Source organism: Mastomys coucha, unplaced genomic scaffold (assembly GCF_008632895.1).
Source record: "Mastomys coucha isolate ucsf_1 unplaced genomic scaffold, UCSF_Mcou_1 pScaffold6, whole genome shotgun sequence".
Lineage (NCBI taxonomy): Eukaryota > Metazoa > Chordata > Mammalia > Rodentia > Muridae > Mastomys > Mastomys coucha.
In genome coordinates this window covers 130,097,444-130,110,510 of record NW_022196912.1, presented here as the reverse complement: position 1 = coordinate 130,110,510, position 13,067 = coordinate 130,097,444, and the positions used below count along the sequence as shown (strand labels likewise).

Genomic DNA, 13,067 nt, shown 5'->3' with positions numbered 1-13,067 from the left:
CTCACTCTGTAGACCAGGCTGGCCTTGAACTCAGAAATCTGCCTGCCTCTGCCTCCCAAGTGCTGAGAGTAAAGGTGTGCGCCACCACAAGAGGATGTTTTTGCTAAAGCAGATACGTGGGAGGATGTTTTGCTGAGAACAGACACGTAATGATTTTCTGGAGGCAGAGTGGAGGCATGTGATGTTTTGCTAGGGCAGACACACTTGAGTAAACTCATCATATTTGGAAAGGGTATAAATATAACCCAACAGAGAGTGGATGATGCTGTGTGGTATTGGTACACCTTACTACTCTTTGCTTGGCATTGTTCATCATGACTTCATAAATAGAAATGCACCAAAGAATTTCTGGTGGTTTTCTGGTGGCTGTAGAGGGAGGTGTTAATTTTTTAATTGGTTTTTGATTGTGCCAATAAAGAAGGCAAGAGCCAAAAGCAAAGGGGGAAAGGTGGGACTTTTGGGTCCCAGGAGGAAGAGAAGGGATGAAAGAGGGAGGAGGCTCTTCAGACCAGGTTTTGGAATGAGAAGACATGACAACCATGTAAGGTCTTAGGGCAACCAGAACCGGTGGCGGCCTTTGATTGTTGATATAGGATAGCTGATAAGTTTTTGGCAATAGATTTTATGTCTATCAATTATCTGGCAAATTTTAAAATATTAAACTGTCTAGTATTTTCTATCCCCTGAACTAGGACTAAGGTGGGCAGGAGGAGAAAGAGAGCAGTCAAGGCACTTGGTGGCATCTTGGCAAAGCTAGACAGGAGGAATGGGCAAATTGGAATTGAGACCAGTAGCAGCCAATCTCAAAGCTACACCGGGAATGGCCAGCATACAGGCTGAGCTCCTGGGAAGGAGCAGTTGTGGTTTCTTAAAACTATAAGCATCTACAGCTATACCACCCTGAATGTGCCCGATCTCGTCTGATCTTGGAAGCTAAGCAGGGTTGGGCCTGGTTAGTACTTGGGTGGGAGACCGCCTGGGAATACTGGGTGCTGTAGGCTAAAAAAAGGGGGGGCTGGAGAGATGGCTCAGCAGTTAAGAGCACTGACTGCTCTTCCAGAGGTCCTGAGTTCAATTCCCAGAAACCACGGGGTAGCTCACAACCATCTGTAATGAGATCTGACACAGTCTTCTGGTGTATGTCTGAAGACAACTATAGTGTACTCATATAAATAAAATAAATCTTTAGAAAAAAAGTTGTTCTTTGACCTCCATCCACATGTATGGAGCGGCACAGTTGCACATACACAGAAACACATGGACACACACACACACACACACACACATTAAAAAAAAAAACTATAAGCAACAGGTGACTTCTTGCCAATTCTGAGGACTAAGGCCAACTGACAGAACCTTACAGTTTCTTCTGAATCAATGCTAAAAATTGGTGTTTGCAAGTGGATCAAGCTACTGCTGCTGGTTCATGTGAACAGAGCTGCTGATATCCTGACAACACAGATTGGACTTGCTCCAAAGAACTATTTCTAAATAGGTCCACATCCTCCTTTGACCTATTAACCTTTCCTTTCCACCACCTCTGGTGGGTAGTGGGCTAGAAGGGAGGTTAAAGTATTTAAGTACATGTATTAAAATAGGATTTGAAAAATATAAGCCTACAGGTGGCACCCCACATTGGGCACCAAAATGAGTAACACCGTTCAAGCTTCTCCCTACTAGCTTACATATAAATGAGACTCAGACTATGTTTATGTTATTTGGCTTTGACAGTTAGTAGGGGACCTCTAATCTACTCTTCTAACTGCTGACCCTGCTACCTCCCCAGCAGTATACTCCAGATACTTGATGTTTCTCCTGGCCATGCACTTATCATATATTTCCCCTCATGGTGGCTTCCTCTCTCTTCCTTGTTCTTCTTCTCCTCTCATCCAACCAGCCAGGTCACACCAAACCCACCTACCTCTAATCCCCCTAGTAACTTGCTGTAGCCAATTTTATTTTGACAATGTTTTTAAATTTATAAAAACAAACAAACAAACAAGGTTTGCACAACAAAAGCTTATACATGTAAAGGTCACTCCTAGGCCTAGACCTTTGGGTATAAAGTTTAATATTACAATACACAGCAGCAGAGCCATCCTTGACAAGGCCACACCCTTCAGCTCCCATAGCTTAGTTGTTTCAGTCATTCTTTCTCTGATGTGCTGTTGAGTGTGTACATGTGTGTGATGTGAGTGAGAATGCATGTTTCCCTTTGTGGGTGTACACTTCGGGGGGCAGGGAGCTGGGTGTCATAGTTTAAACCTGGAGGATCTGGAACTCAGTATATAGACCGGGCTGACCTTGAAGTCACAGAGGTCTGCCTGTCTCTGTCTCTTGATTAGTGGGATTAAAGGTGTGCAGGTCAAAATAGGGATACATGGGGTACTCTCTTTATTGGATAATCTAAGAATGAGATGCAAGCAAGTACAGTTCTGAACACCTTGGTTGGTCTCTCCCGAGGACAACTTTCTCTGTAACCTGGTGGAAGTAGAGTTTTAGCATAGTGACAAGGCAACACACACCAAGTGCTGCAGGTAGCTTGATTGTTTCCTTTGTGGCTCTTTGCAAACTTGAAGATGGGATCCCTGTGTACAACCTTCATGGCTTCCCATTGTCCTTCTTGTAGATTAGATCCCAAGATGTTGTATTCTGTCTTTTGTGACAATGACATTGTGAACAGGCTGAACCACCTCTTCTGTTCTGAAGTGTCCTGTTGGCTTGGGTTTGTTTGACCTGCTTATGCTCTGCCTTGCTTTTACCATGTGGTCTTGTTCTCCCAGTGAGGTCTCCAGGGCTAGCCTCCATTTAGTAGATGCTGGGACTGCCAACTGCCTCTTTGGTTTTAGTCTTTCTTTCCTTTCCAATATTCCCCAGTCTGTCTCTATGCCTTTAATTCTGTGACTCTGTCTCTGAGTTTCTCTCCATCTCTCCCTGCCCTCCCATGTGTGTGTGTTTGTGTTTGTTTCTCTCTTTCCTCTTCTTTGTCGATTTCTCTCCTTATCTCTTTATATCTCTGCCTTTCTGTCTGTATGTCTCCCTTTCTTTATCTGCTTTTATTTTTTGCTATCTCTAACTCTTCTTTTTCTCATTTCCTCTCAGTCTCTCTGCCTCTCATTCCTCTCTCTTTGCTTCTGGTAATGTATCTCCTGTCTATGTCTCAGCAGATCATTTGTAGAGAAGCCTCTTTATTTCAAACATACCTCCTGGCATTTGTTAGTAGATAAGCTTTCTAAACCATTGCCTTTTTACAACAGAACTTGAAGTGTAGGATTTAATTCAGTGTTCAAAACTTGCTCATGTGTTCCGATTAGGGAAGCTGAGACATCTGGGCACTGTTCCAAGCCAGGACAAACTGGCTGTCTGGCTCTGGAGTCGGCCTGGAGGTTCTGGATGCCTCAAGTAAAAGAAATGATGTCAGATAGAGGAGCCAAGTCCTTCTGCAAGTATCCACAGACTGTCATCTAAGGAGCCAGAAGCTACCTTGAAAGATGTACAGATGAAAGAGCAGCAAGCAGAGAGCTTGAAGGTATGGGGTAGAAGTGGGATTCAGCACAGTGATACACAGGTTGTCCTGCTGGAGGGAGGCCCTCCGTCCCTGGCATCCACCAACATAGGACCAGAGAGGAAATGCCAAGAAGAAGAAAGCAAATCAAGTTTTCAGGATACCCCAGAGCCCAGTGCCCTTTAGCCCTGAGGCATTCTGCTGTCCCTGGGAGCCATGTGGTCTATGGCCCCTATGTATCCGTGGCTGTGTGGATATGGTTTCCATGCATAGAAGACATGCCTTCTGCTGCAAGACTCTTAGCCATAGCCTCTCAGCAGTGATGAGGACATTAATCGGACCACTTAGTCCCTTTGCACATTAGAGTATAAGACAGGTAAAAGTGTAGAGTTCGCAACAGGCAGAAGCTGGATGAAGTGGCTGGCAGGGCACATGAACAGAGCAAAATGGAATAGAGGTACCAGAAACCTTGTAGACCAGGCTATGACCTGCTTCCCATCAGCCCTCTCCCAGGTGCACAAACATGAGGTAGGTGATGATAGATAAACACAGAAGAAAAGGAGGTGGCAGTTGTAACTCCTGTGTACTGGTTCTTATAAACAGTGGGGTTAAAAACCATCAGGGGAAGAGGGAGATAGGATGGTCCCACTATAGGCTACTGTAAAGCCAGCTTCACGGACCTAGTGGTTACTGTACTCTGAGAGCCCTCATTTTAGCACCATTCTCTACTGGAGCTGCCACCTGACTTCTGCAGGAGGCGCCACAGGCTGGCTCATGTATGTTAAGCTTGTAGCTTGAGTGACAAGAGCAGGGGCAAAGAATGGGGTATCTCCCTGACATACAGAGGGTGAAGTGACATCAAGGCCTCCATAGTTTGTGGTGAAGGCTGCCAAGATGGTTGGCTGCCCACTGATGCAGCATCTTGAGCTCCCCTCTTCTCACAAATGTGTGCCCAGTGCTATTTTAGGCACCCGTGCTCTTTGAAAGTCTAGATGATACTTTCCTAGGAAGGGAGCTTGACAGAGTCCCAGTTCTCATGGCTCTCTAGAGGGTATTCCAAGTAAGATCTAGACCTTTTCAGAACTAGGCCTATTGTCTCAAGTGCTGGGGCCTTGATGACTGTGTCACACCTGGCTGTGTCCTCAGTTTGCTTTCTCAATGTCCTTGCCTGTCTACATCCTCTGGGCTCACACTTCACTCAGTCTTTGAAGTCATACTATGTGCTCCTCTTACACTTCACTCAGTCTTTAAAGTCACACTGTGGGCTTCTCTCTGTTGAGTGAAGGCAGAGGGCAGGTGCTTTCTTCCTCTCTTAGAAAGAGTTTCTATCAAGCCAGTTGGGATGTTCATCGCTGCACTATTCCCCAGTTCCCCTTCGTGACTAAGATGGCCATTCATTTTGTTCTGCTGTCCCTGTACCTTTCTGGTGTCTTGCCAAACCCTGACTGGTACCCTGAGCTAGGAAGGTAAAGGAGACAGGACATACTGGGGGGATGGAGGGGGGTGAAGCCAGACAATCTGTCAATCATAAGCTGAAGACATTTAGACTCCTAATGTCCTCACCTACAACAGTAGGAGGACAGGCGCCAGTGAAGAACATGGCCTTGGGAAGTCTTGCAGAACCTGTGTGATGTAAGTCTAGAGTGTGACTCCTGGGAGCCACACACTGGCCAAGAAGTCTGTGGAGGCAGCGCACTCATGCCAGCAAATTTATGGGTGTTTTTGTTTGAATGTCTGCTCTTCCTACTTGGTGGTTTTTAAAAATTATTTATTTTACATGTGTATGTGTGTGTATATGTGTGGGTACATTCATTAGAGCATACATGTGGTGGTCAGAGGACAACTAGCTGGAGTTGATTTTTCTCTTTCCACCATGTGGGGTTCTTAGGGATCTAAAACTGGTTATCAGGTTTCATGGCAAATGTCCCTGCTCACTGAGCAATCTCGTCTACCTGTATTTATTCTTTTTGTTGCTATTGAGACAGGATCTTGCTGCATAGCCCAGGTTAGCCTTCAACTTGCTGTCCTCCTGCCGTGGGTCTCCTGAGTATTAGGAGTACAGGCCTTTGTCACCAAGCCCAACTTCACTTGCTTTGTTATTAATAACCCCTCTGATCACCAACTCTTTAAAATAACTGTTGATGCTACAGGAGGGCCTGTGTCAGAGGGCCATGAGGTGAGGCCTGGTCACAATGAGCACCTTGGACGCAGGTGCTCCTCTCCCATGTGGCTTTACATCTTGACAGGGTAGAAAGTAGCAGGGACATGTGTTGTGTCCCAGCATTCTTTCATGGACATAATGATCAGGCTAGAAAATCCAGCACGAAATGTAATTAGTGAAAGTCACAATACCCCAGCAAACCTTGCAATCAAGACTGTGCTCTTGGAAAAAATCAAGAATGAGCTTTGTCCTCATTTCTTTCTTTCAGGTGATTATTCAGAAACTGAGAAAAACACTGTGCCTTGGAAAAGGCCTATTGTAAGTGTCAGGGCCCTCTGGGGAAGGCATATCTGGCTACACATGACTTGTTTGGTGGTGTGTGAGCATGTGTGTTTATGAGAAGAGTGTGTTGTTTCTGTGAGCATGTGTGTTTGTGTGAGTGTGTTGGTGTAAAGAGTGTGTGTGTTTGTGTGAGTGTGTTGATGTGAGGAGTGTGTTCATTTATGTAAGCATTTGTGTTTGTATGAGCATGTGTGTATGAGGAGTGTGTGTGTTTGTATAAGCATGTGTGTTTGTGTATATGTGTGGTTGTGTGAGTAGTGTGTGTAAGAAGTGTTTGTGAGTTTGTATGAGCATGTGTTTATATGAGTGTATTTATGTGGAGAATGCCTGTGTATGAGGAGTGTGTGTATGCTTGCATGAGCATGTGTGTTTGTGTGCATATATATTGGTGTGAGGAGAATGTCTGTTTGTGTGAGCATGGATTTTTTTTCCAGATAAGCTTCTGTTCTTCTGCATTAAAATAATAGCCTAATTAATTTTCATATTCGCCTGACTGTGCATCTAAGCCCATGTCACAGGAGGAAATTACTAATACGGTATGTGCCAATTTGCAGGGTGCGGATTGCAGCCTGCATCAGGAGGGTGGGAGCTTTGTGTGCCTGACAATGGAGGGAGTCGGCCCGGAGGCTGATTACTAGAGAGCCTCCAGACAGATCCCCAGCCCATTGAAATTCCAATCATTTCCATGTAATATTCCCATCTAGATAATTGTCAACTGGCCCTTATCATTATTTATTATGCAAAATTGAATTTTTTTGAAGCATGGAGAGAGGAGTAATTCCATATGCAAGCAGCTCAGACTCTCCTGTGTATTCTGATTACGTACATGTTGATAAATTCACTTACGATGAGTGACAGCGTGAGGTTTTGGGGTCGGATCGGTCAATCCGTGGAAGACGCTGATGAAAATGACTAACTAAATGCCAGCAGAGTCCCTTGCGCACCTCAGGATGAGCATGCAGAATGCTGGTGTCGAGCCTGTGTCTATTAATAACTAAGTATGATTGCATGTAACAAGCAGAGAGCTTCCTGGTGATTGAAGTGCGATAGTTTTGATCTTCCAGATGTCGCTGCTTAGAAATTCACATTGCTCTTTTCCTGAGAGATGTGGAATGACCTTCTCAGACCTCTTGCTGTTGACACCCCTATTGTTCCAGCCCTGGAGTCAAGCCTGGGCGTGTGTCTCCTCTGGCCTTGCTGCTGCTCTGTCCTTTATGTCATTTTCACTCACAGGCCCTTCTGTATGAGGCCATGTGGGTGGACAGCGATGTTGGGGCGATATGCCTCATCCTCACAGTCACTTTCATTTCTTCACCCTGGTTCTGAGTCTCCTGGCAGCTTCAGGAGGGGCAAGCTCACAGTTGCTCTCAGTGCCTGACTCAGTACTATCTTGATTTGAAGCCTTGGGAAAGAAAGGTGGGAAGGCCCATCTTATAGCCCCCTTATGGAGCACATAGGCTCATGGGTGCTCAAGGACAGAGTGAGACTTGTCTTGAGTCCCAGAGGAATCCATTCTCTAGAAGAAGACAGAAGTCCTTCATCATATGTGGCAGGCCTAGGGAGTCATTAGGAAAACACTGTGTGGGTTTAGGCAGGGCATTCATGGCATATCATTTTGAGTTTATGAGCTGAGTTTTCTTTCACAGACACTATGAGCAACCATCAGAAAGGTGCCTGTCCTGTGCTGGGGAAACATGAAGATATGCCAGGTGCCAGACATGAGAGGAGCGGGAGATGGGTAGCTCCACATGAAAGCAGTGGTTGGCAGTGGCAAGGGTCAGCTCAGGGGGAGGATCAGTTCATGCTGACTCAGCCAGTCTATCGATATGGAGCATAGCTCTATTCATTTGAACAGCCAGTCTAATTGTGGTGTGTGTGTGTGTGTGTGTGTGTGTGTGTGTGTGTGTGTGTGTGTGCATGTGTGCTCTAAGTCCTTGCAACAGAGCTTTTTAAAGATGGATGCGGAATACTCAATATTTATGTAAACAAAGCTTTGGAGCAAACAAAAAGACTCAAAGTTGAATGTAAGTTGATGAGAACAGCAAACAAGACATGGATGGTCAGGACTCTGTGCCTGCAAGCCAGCACACTCCTCAAGGGGATCTGGGTCAGCCTGGTAGGACAGATAACCCCCTGAGGCTCTGTTTGAGTGCAATGGCCCCACTCTACACCCAAGTCACTCTTATTGTCATCCTTGCTTTCTCAGCCTAAGAAGGCATCTCTATTTCTCTCTCTCCTTTTCTTTCATTCATCCATTCTTTCTCTTTTTTAAAAAAAGGTTTATGTGTAGGTGTGTGTTTCTGTGCAAGTGGTCATAGAGACCAGAAGAGAGTTTAGGATCTTCTTGAGCTGGAGTTACAGGCATTGTTGGTACTGGGAACTGAAGTTGGGTCCTCTGGAAATGCTATAGGAGCCCTTAAATGCTAAGATATTTATCTAACCCTAAATGATCTCTGTCAGGCCAAGTTCCTGTGGCCTGCTAGTGTTTCATGTTCCCTGAAAGCTATGCTTGACCCCCCTGAAACCTCTTAATGTGTTATTTAGAAACATGGTCTTTGCAGATATAATGAAGGTAATATGGGTCCATTAGGATGACCTCTGATCTAATGCCTGGGGTCTTTATTCTAAAAGGTTGTGAGAGGACACACGAGCATACAGACAGATACAGGAGGTCACAGGGTGAAAACATTGGGATGTGGATATGAGTGTTACTGGAGTGGCAGAGCCTCCCTGCCCCTGACTTTAGGCTCCACATGACCCAAACCCCATACCAACCCCTTTGGCTGTTTTGGATCCTTGCTATCTCACATGAGTGTAGACTTAGATTTTTTCAAAACTTACTTTAATAATTGTTCTTAAATGCTCTAACCTCCCTCCTAGCCCACTGACCAAAGGCTGGGGAGAAAGATGGTTAATAGGACAAGGGGCATGTGGACCTGTTTAGAAGTAGTTCTTTGGGGGTGATTCCAATCTTCATTGTCAGGATATTAACAGTCCAGTCTAAAACACCACACATGAATCAGTAATAGTGGTTTGATCCAGAAGAAGCTGCCAAGCTCCACTGAATTGGCATGCGTCTGTGGAAGTGGCAAGAAACAGCTGGAATAACACAAGAAGTTCTTTGGCACATTTATTTCATTGAAGACATGACAAGTGAAGATCAGCAAAAGACCAGCAAAGCATTGCAAGGCAAAATAATTCAAGAGTGCCGTTCTCTGTCTGTTGGATTTTACTTATTCTCTCTCCAAACATGCATCCTTTCAAGTGTCTGACTCAGCAAAATGTCCTCTGACATGTCTGCTTCAGCAAAACATCTTCTCATAAGAGAGTTTCCAGAAAAACACTGCATGGCACAACTGAGTCTCCAAAGAAATCAGAAATTTCTACTTCACACACCTTCTAGAAAGAACCATCTTATCCATTACTACCCACTATCCCCCAGAATTTGAGCCTGGGGTACACTGAAACCATAGCCCTGCTCAGAAAGTGTTGCCTCCAAGGTGTGGTCTCCAAGTCTCTGGACATGCCACAAATCTCTGTTTAGATTTTCAGAGTCCAAGTTCTCGATTTCTAAGTATTTTATTCCTCTTGATGCTGTTGTGAATGTAATTGCTTTGTCTTTGGAGTTCTCTTTGCAAGCGTATACAGACATCATTGATTTATGTGTATGGATCTCATACCCTGTTCTCTTGGGCTCATGCGCTAGCTCACGTACAGACTCTTCTGTATGTGAGTTCTTACCATCTTCAGATTGAAATTGTTTTGTGTTTTCTTTTCCATTTATTTCCTGTTAGTTGCCAGATACAAACTTGATTGAATTGACAGGTGACATAGGTACCCAGGTCTTTTTAAAGAAAGATGGGGAATGCAATCTTCATTATTAAGTCAACTTGAGGCTTTTCATAGGTCTTTCAGTATGTAAGGGAGGCAGAGAGTATTCCCCCCCCCCCGTTAGTATTGTTGAGATGTTTTTGTTTGTTTGCTTAAGATAGGGTTTCACTATGTAGCCCAGAGACATGCTAAATAAACCAGGCTGGTCCTGAAGTTGCAGCAACCCTCTCATCTCAGCCTTCTGGGTGCTGGTACCACATCTGTGCACCAACATACCTGGCTGTTGTTCCATATTTTTTTCATGAAAAAGATGTTGAAATTTTTTTCCATGTGTATTAAGGTAACTCTGTAAGTTTTGTTTTTACTCTGTTGATTTGATCACCTGATCTCCTGATCCTGAATAAATCCTTCTTGGTCCTGATTACAATTCTTACTCTACATTGCTGCGTTCATTCTGCTAGTGTGCTGTTGACAAGTTTTGCTTTTATACTCATGAGAGGGTTTTCTTTGTAACTTTCTTTCCTTGTGATGTCTTTGCCTACTTTGATCCTCAATCATTCTGGATTCCCAAAATGCTGCATATTGTAACCAAGCCAAACCAATCTGAACCAAACCATCTACACCCAAACTAATGTCCACTTTCTGAGTCCATGAAATGCTTTAGACTTTGCTAAGAATCAACATACAATTAGCTCATCTTGCAGTTTCTGGAGTCTATACCCAGAGGACCAAAGGCAGCAGGTCAATGGGGAAGTGTTGCCTATGAAGGAACTCAGGGGCCAGCAGCTCACAGTGGCTACTTCCATCAGCAAGGATACCTTGAATGTCGGGTGTAGGCTCAGACTTTTCTAGCTCCAAGGCAGGGCTTACATTAGCTCCATTTGTCCCAGCCCTTGAAGAGAGGCACTGGTTCTATATTAGTGTCAAAGCCCATGTATTGGCTCTTTCCCTACTAGAATCAGACCTAGGGAGTCATGCTTCTGGATGTTTCCACATATCCTTTAGGGGTGACAAGCATGCCCAAGAAAAAAAATGTGGAGCTGGATCCCTAAAGTCATTGATGATTAAAGAAAGAAGCAAAATTAGAGGATGAACCAGCCCTTCTGCTGATGAGCGTGAGTCCTAGAGAGGTGACTTGACTTGCCAGGGTCCTGGGGCTCCTGAGGATAGAACCTTCTCAGCCACCTCCTAGTGGACTGACTTTTCTTTAAAAGCCACAGAAGTTAGAAGTATGAATGGAAACCTTCTATGAAAGTCACTTCTAGGATTGTCACAGGCCATGATAGGAGGCATAACTTGAACACGTCCTTTGAGCAGCTCTCTGAGAATGGACCAGAATTTCCTGAGCCTTCTCTGGTGGCATACCCAGCATGTGTTCTGGCTTCAGTTTGATTCTGCTGTAATCAGGCCTGGGTTTCTTGAGCAAAGCCTTTGGCTGTGGAGTCTTCTGTCCCTGCCTGCACTTAGAGCAGAATGCATATTTGTTGCTGGAAAGAATGAATTTATAATTTTAAGCCTCTGGCTCTCCTAGCTAATGCGAGAGTCCCTGGAAGTGAATCTGTGAAGTTTTAATCAAAGCTGCCTCAGATCCTTCTAGAACAAGGAGGGATATAAATAATGATACAAAGGTGGAGTGCCCATGCTCGTAAGGGAGGGGATCACTGGTGCCAGTTCTGTTTAGTCACTCCCCCTGATTTTTAAGACTGAAAAGGCATCAGGAGACAGAAGCATATCCCACTCTAACATCACTCATGGCAAAGAGATGAGATGGGAAATGGGTGCTCAGGACACCAGACAGTGCTGTCAGAGATATTCACAGTGACCATGGTGGTTGTAACACACTGGCCAGGAGGCAGAGGTTGCCGCACCTGAGTGTGGGCTTGTCCAGGTTTCCCTGGGACCAGAGAGAACTTAGTTGTCACCAAAATAGTCTTGGAGTGTCAGGGTCTGGGTCTGCGGCTCCCTGAGGAACTGGGGGTGAGTTCAATTGCAAGGGGGCTGGTTGGCCAAGCTGAGAAGGCCCTTGCTTTTTTATCCCAGTTGCAGAAGCTGCTGGTGATTGAGATTACATCCGACTGGAACTGTTGACCGTGTGTGAGGATTTTGAATGGTAGAGAGGGAAGTGACTTCAAGCCCCAGAATTCTTTCTAGGAGCTTCTGATGGAGCATGGGGGTAGAGATGGAATCTTGGGAATAGAGACAACCAGGGCATGAGGATTGGGGAGTGGAAAGATGGGGAACCAGAGAAAGAAAGCTCAGGTATCCAAGGCAGGGTGTGGATTTATGCTGAAGGAGAGGCTGAAGGGAGGAGAGTCTCTGGGATGGGCCCTGATGCCATAGGAGTCCAAGTAGGCACATTCTGGCAATGGATCATATGTACTGGCCAGCGGCTGTTTTAAGAAACAGGGTACAGACTGGTTTACTGCAGGAAAGAGCAGCACCAGGGGAACTCTTGAAGAGTGTTAGGATCTTAATCTACTCATGGAACCCCCATCATGCTTCTTTCTCTTTGCTCAACACCCGTTTTTCTGACTCAGTTTCCAAACTGACATCCTCCTTTCTGGGTTCTTGCTGCCTATGGCAGTGTGTGTGCTGTGTAGGTCCCTGCTCTAGTTGAGGACACTTGGAAAACTTACCTTGTGGCCTATGGTGTTTTGAATGAATATGGCCCCCATAGACACATGGGGAGTGTCACTGTTGGAGTAGATGTGACCTTGTTGGAGGAAGTATGTCACTAGGAGTGAGGTTTAAGTGGGTTTAGAGGCTCACTGCTGCCTGTGGATCCAGATGTAGAACTCTCAGTTCCTTTCTAGCACCATGTCTGCTTGTGTACCATCATGCTTCCCACCATGATGATAATGGACTAAACCTCTGAACTATCAACCAGCCCTAGTTTTCCTTTATATAAATGTTTTCTTTTATATTAAAAAAGCAAAAACCTTAACTAAGAGGGCATGGCCTCTGTAGGGACTCTTTATTGGGGGGGGGGGTAAGGGTGGAGGATGGGGCTCACTTATCTGAGCTGTACCCTAGCATGCTTTGTTTCCAGAGGTATTTTAGTGATTCATTGGCAGGAGATATCTTGTCCTAAGAGCTCAGCTGTGTTGGAGGAGTTAGCTAGGAGGACTGGGAGATGACAGGGGCAAGTGGAGCAGGTGGGCAGGTAGGGCAGGTGTAACATGTGGGCAGGTGGAGCAGGTGGGCAGGTGGAGCAGGTGGGCAGGTGGA

General features: G+C 45.2%; 1 non-coding gene across 1 annotated transcript; it reads left to right on the top strand.

Annotated features, from left to right (window-relative positions):
• The first annotated feature begins 882 nt into the window (after positions 1-882).
• LOC116081377 lies at positions 883-1,001 on the top strand. Its single transcript, XR_004114865.1, has one exon. It is a non-coding gene; the product is annotated as a 5S ribosomal RNA (ribosomal RNA).
• Positions 1,002-13,067: the final 12,066 nt, after the last annotated feature.